The sequence below is a fragment of the Mesoplodon bidens genome, assembly GCF_964165515.1.
Source record: "Mesoplodon bidens genome assembly, chromosome: 2".
Lineage (NCBI taxonomy): Eukaryota > Metazoa > Chordata > Mammalia > Artiodactyla > Ziphiidae > Mesoplodon > Mesoplodon bidens.
Genome location: NC_138177.1, coordinates 37,761,622 through 37,767,621, shown reverse-complemented (window position 1 = coordinate 37,767,621; position 6,000 = coordinate 37,761,622).

Here is a 6,000-nt window from a genome sequence, read left to right as displayed (position 1 = left end):
AGCCATTCTGTGGCGCAGTTATAATGGAACTCATGCTCCTTGAGGACAGGGCACCATAAGCCTATCTGCTATGATTGTTACTGCCCCTCAGGAGAAGGCCACCCAAAACTCTCCCCTAGAAGGGAGGTAAGGCGTGAGGGGCAGCCCCTCTGTAGGAGACTGTTCCCCAATCTGCAGCGCGTGTGGCCTGCCGTAGCAAGTCCTCTCGTCCCCCAAACACACACGCAACATGGATTCAGTCTTTTCAGTCACAGAAACAGGGCAGTGGTGACAGGAAGGGTTGCTCAGGCCAGGAGCTGGACACAGAAAGGAATTCTCCCAGGAAGGAGCAGACTTAGCCCCACTCTCTCCCGGAGGCCTGGAGATGACAGCTTCCTTTAGGCGGGTAATCCACCATGAAGGCCGCATTTCACACTTGCAGCTCTGGAACAGGCCTGTGGGGAATTGCTCCCGGAGAGTGAAAATTGGAACTCATCAGGGTAATTTGTCCATTTTACCACACACGTTTCAGGCTGGTGCCCGTGGTCTGACCTGTGGCTGGCCATGAATGAAACTGGCCTCAGAGAGAAGACTTTGAGAACATAGTCTTTCTTGCCTTTGAGGAACTGTCCTGAGCCGGGCCCGTCTCTGCCCCTCCACAGCCATAGGGAGTGGCCAAGCCTCCAGGCCAGTTCCAACACCCAGGGCCTGGCGCCTCGGGGCCTCGTGCAGCCAGGGGTGTTGGCTGCCTGGCTGTCCCTTGTTGCTTGGGTCTCTGGAGTCCACCGCCCTTCCCGATGCCTGGCCCGCTGCGATTAGGAGGGAAGGCTGAAGCTATCGATAATGGGACTCTGTCTGAAATCGTGTGATGTGCTGGGCCCTGTCACACACACCTTTAACCCCATGCTAGCTTCTTTACAGATGAAGAAACTCAGGCTCAGGGAACACTTGCCAAGGTTATGTGGCTGGTAAAGAGCAGCAGCAGGATTTGAACCCAGGTCTCTTGACTCTAAAATATCGTTTATCCACAGTGGTAAGAATAATTATACCACTTAATAATTTCTTAAATTCTTTTTTTTTTTGTGGTCACACCATGCGGCATGTGGGATCTTAGTTCCCCGACCAGGGATCGAACCTGCACCCCTTGCAGTGGAAGCATGGAGTTTTAACCACTGGACCACCAGGGAAGTCCCAATAATTTCTTAAATTCTTAATAATTTGTTATTCCCTCATCCTAACATCGTTAAGCATCTTTGATGCTCAGGGCACTCACTGAGCGGCACTGAAAGGGGTACAAAAAGGAACAACATGCTTTGAGAAATGCAGACCCTAGGATGTATGCCCATTTATTCAAAAGACATCCGCTGGCCACCTCTGATGTGCCAGGCCCCGTGTTAAGTCCTGGCGCTGTAGTGGAAGAGCGGAAAACTGTCCCTGTCCTCGTGGAGCTCAGAGGAGCTGGGGGAGGCGGCCACAGCTGGGGGACCTCGTTGCCCGGTGGTAAGTGCTCTCACGGGGTTGGGGCATCCGACTCAGGCTCGAGGGGCTCAGAGGGCTTTCCCGAAGGAGTGAGGTCTCAGCTGAGTCTAAAATCAGGTCACAACTCATATACCCATGGGGCAGGCAGCTGAGGTAAGGAATGAAGTGAGCTAGCTCCATTCTTAGACAGAGATATGCTCTGCCTGAGTATCAAATATATAGGAATATTCTTCACACAGATAACGCTTTCTTCATTTTTCTTGAAACATGACTCGTAGTTAAGAGATATGAGTGCTTGGAAATATTTCCCTCTTCTAAATCAACAGTGCAAATGTGATGATAAAGGTAACTTGTCCCTTGGCCTCCAAATCGGGAATGCAAAAGGAAGAGGTGGGAACTATGGCCCTGGGAAGGGGGGACCCAGTTGCCCTGTAGGCATTGCACCCCGTGGGGGCAGGTCTTCTGATGGTGGACATGTAGGTGTTTCCAGGTTTTGGTCAGTATCTCTGATTACTTCCTTAGGATGGATTTTGAGCAGTTAAATTACTGAATCAAAGAGTATAAACATCTTTAAGACTGATTTTTTTCAGAAATATTCTGCCAACTTACATTATCACCTTACCAGCATCAGATTTTATTGTTGCATGATGTATAGAAAAGGAAATTTTGTTAATCTTTCACTTCCTTGATTATTGAAAGATATTGTTTCATATATTTATTGATCTTTGTATTTCTTCTTTTATGAATTGACATTTCATATTCTTGGCCTGTTAAGTGTTTTCAATTGTACAAGTAATATATATTTATTTAATAAAAATAAGAAAATACAGATAAATAAACTGAAAACCAAACACCCATAACTCCACCACTGACTATTAACCACTGTTAACATTTTTGGTATATATGTCCCAGGTTTTCGCTCCTATATCCAGTATCCATAAGTATATGCGTGTTTTCTTTTCTCAAAAACAAGATTATATTATTTCTGCAACTTCATATTTTCACTTACCAATATGATGTGGAAATATTTTCAGGTTAACACATTCAGGGCTTCCCTGGTGGCGCAGTGGTTGAGAGTCTGCCTGCCGACGCAGGGGACACGGGTTCATGCCCCGGTCCGGGAAGATCCCACATGCCGCGGAGCGGCTGGGCCCGTGAGCCGTGGCCGCTGAGCCTGCGCATCTGGAGCCTGTGCTCCGCAACGGGAGGGGCCACAACAGTGAGAGGCCCGCGTACCGCCAAAAAAAAAAAAATACACATTCAAATCATTTCTGTTGGCTGTATTGTATTCCACTGCAATGATGTACCAGAATTTAATCAATCTCCTATTTTGGACTTTAGGTCAATCTTGTTTTGGTATTATAAATATTCATCATGTAGCAAATCTTAGTAAATATCCTTAATTACTTCCCTAGGATAGATTCCAAAATTAGAATTGTTGGATCAAAGGTTATATATTTTCTTAAAGCTTTTAAAACTTATTAACAGTTACATTAAACATTACATATATCCCCAAATTTGTATCAGTTTATACTACCACTAGCAGTGTTTGAGAGTGCTCTGTGGCAGATTGTACGAAGGTGACCTCAACAATCTCTTCCATCTTATATAGTTTTCCAGAACTTTTTGTCACTGCCCCATCAAAAGGTGGAGCCTGGGACTCCTCTTCTTGAACCTGGGAAGCCCGTTGTATCTGCATTCTGGATGAGCCTTTAAATCTGCCTCAACCAATGAAGAATGGCAAAAGTAATGCTATTTGACTTTTGAGGCTAGCACATAAAAATGCCATGCACTTCCACCTTGTTCTCTTTCGATGTGTGCTCTTGGAGATCAGCTACCATGCTGTGAGGAAGCCCAAGCAGCCCATGGAGAGGCCCACGTGGAGAGGAACTGAGGCCTCCTACCCACTGCATAGCTGAGCTTCCAGGTGACAGCCAGCATCAACTTGCCAGATGGACCACACTCAGATACACTGCATGGAGCAGAGATGAGCCATTTTAGGCTAAACTCTGTTCAAGGTGCAGATTTGTGATCAAAATGAACGATTGTTGTTGTTTCAAACTGCTAAGCTTTGGAGTGGTTTGTTACACAGCAATAGATAACTGATGCATCTCATTTCCTCTCACTCTAGCTACCACTATCTTTTTTTTTTTCCCTTCCATTCTTGCCAACAGGATAGACAAAAGTGGCATCTCTCTTCTGGTTTTAATACTTTGGCTCATCATTTTTAATAGGGCTTTAGTGCTTTTCTTATTTACAATAGACCTGTAAGATCCTTTAATTCTATTTATTTTCCTTGTTATTTTTTTGTTTCAAAAATGTTTATTGCAAAAATTCAAAAACATACTTAAGTATTTAAGTCAGAGCCAGGATGAGGGTGAGGCTATGGAGGCGCCTTGGCACCAAATTTAAGGAGGCACTCACTCTCAGGGGCTGACCTGAAATAGGGGGACCCTGAAGATAAGCATCTCCTTAAGCTTTGCACCCTACATACCTCCCTTGCTCACTCTAGTCCCGGCCCTGTTTTAAGTCCACCCAACCTCACTTTCTAGATATAACTGCACTGGTCATAGTTTGGTGTATATTCTTCCAGACTTTTTCTAGCCAAACATTAACATATATATATATATATATAACAATGCTATAAATTACATTATTAACATATATGGATATATTATATTTAATAATTTTACATTTACATTAAATTACATTCAATAATTACAGTGTTAAATATGTACATTTATTAATAAAGATAGTAATAAATAGTAATATTTATGTTAACAGAAATGTATCCTTGGACATCTTAGGTCAATACTTGCAAATTGCTCTCTTTCTGAAGATGGCATATTTCATAATGGACATATTCCTTTTTAATATATTTTTTAAATTTATTTTTTGGCTGTGTTGGGTCAGTTGCAGCATGCGGGATATTTTCGTTGTGGCGCACGGTCTCTTCATTGCAGCGCTCAGGCTTCTCTCTAGTTGTGGCGTGCAGGTTTTCTCTCTCTAGTTGTGGCGTGTGGGCTCCAGGGCACATGGGCTCCACGGCACGTGGGCTCAGTAGTTGTGGCGCGTGGACTTAGTTGCCCCGCGGCATGTGGGATCATAGTTCCCTGACCAGGGATCGAACCCGCAACCTCTGCATTGGAAGGCGGATTCTTTACCACTGGACCACCAGTTGGAAGAGCCTCTTTTGTGATATTTATCACATATATTTCCCACTTCTTTTAATAGGTAGCTTGATTTTATTTTTAACTTTTTTTTTTTTTTTTTTTTTTGCAGTACGCGGGCCTCTCACTGCTGTGCCTCTCCCGTTGCGGAGCACAGGCTCCGGACGCGCAGGCTCAGCAGCCATGGCTCACGGGCCCAGCCGCTCTGCGGCATGTGGGATCCTCCCGGACTGGGGCACGAACCCGCGTCCCCTGCATCGGCAGGTGGACTCTCAACCACTGCGCCACCAGGGAAGCCCTAACTTATTTTTAAAAATTGGTGTTATCAAGTAGTTCAAACTCTCACCGTAGTTACCTTTTCCACTGTTTTTGTGCTTAAAACACAGTAAAGTATTCAGCTATATTTTCCTATGCCTTAGTTTTTGCATCACTGGGATTTACTCTGGTGTATGGTGTAAAAATGGGATCTTTTATCAAATGATCAATATTCTTAACATTATTTGCTAAACTCTGTGACCATCAGAAGCGCTGAGGGTTGAGAACTTGATGGGGACACGGTAGAGCAGATTCAACCTAGACGAGGTTTTGGTCCCTTCCAACCACAAGCTGCAATTCTGCCGTGGCAGAAGCTTCCAGGAAGACAGTGGTGAAGGCAGGACATGCCATCGCGGTGGTGGAGGAAGGACGTTAACAGGCAGCACTGAAGTCCACTTTCCTCTGGGGGAGCCCAGCCACCCTAGGTAGGGAGAGGCCTTTTGCTCTCTCAGTGTAGAGATGAGCAAGTCTTGCCAAAGAAGCACCTGGAAACTTGCCAGCCCTGCCAGGTAGATCTCACCCTAGAATCTAAATAGATGCTCCTTGAGTCTTCCTCTACATGCCCAAGGCCTATGCCCCCATGGGCTGTCCCCCTTAGCTTTACCCCTCCGTTCGGCAGGGGTGCCTCCACCTTTGCCCTGTGACTTTCAGACTTTCTCCTGCCTGTCTAGCACCCATGCCTGGTACCACCCCCAGCACCCCAGGCACAGGTGACACCTAGAGGGAAGGCTGAGACATCAGCCCTGTGCACTCCGGTGACCCTCCCGAAGGCCATCACGCCCCACTCGCAGGGGTGCTCTTCTCTGGGGCAGGGACCAGGGCTTGGGGAGGAGACCCCTCCTCCGCGATAAGCAGAGTCGCAGAGGCTCCCCCAACCCCATCCTGTGCCAAGACTGCCGTGGAGGGGCCAGGCGAGAGGTGGGGCCCCGCTCTGGGTCCTCCACAGCCCAGGGGTGGCTTCTGAATGAAGCAGCCCTTCAGGCTGGTGGTCCCCTCCACCCCTGCCCATGGGACCCCATCTTGGCTTTCCTTCCTTCAGGCTTCAGAGAAACTTCCC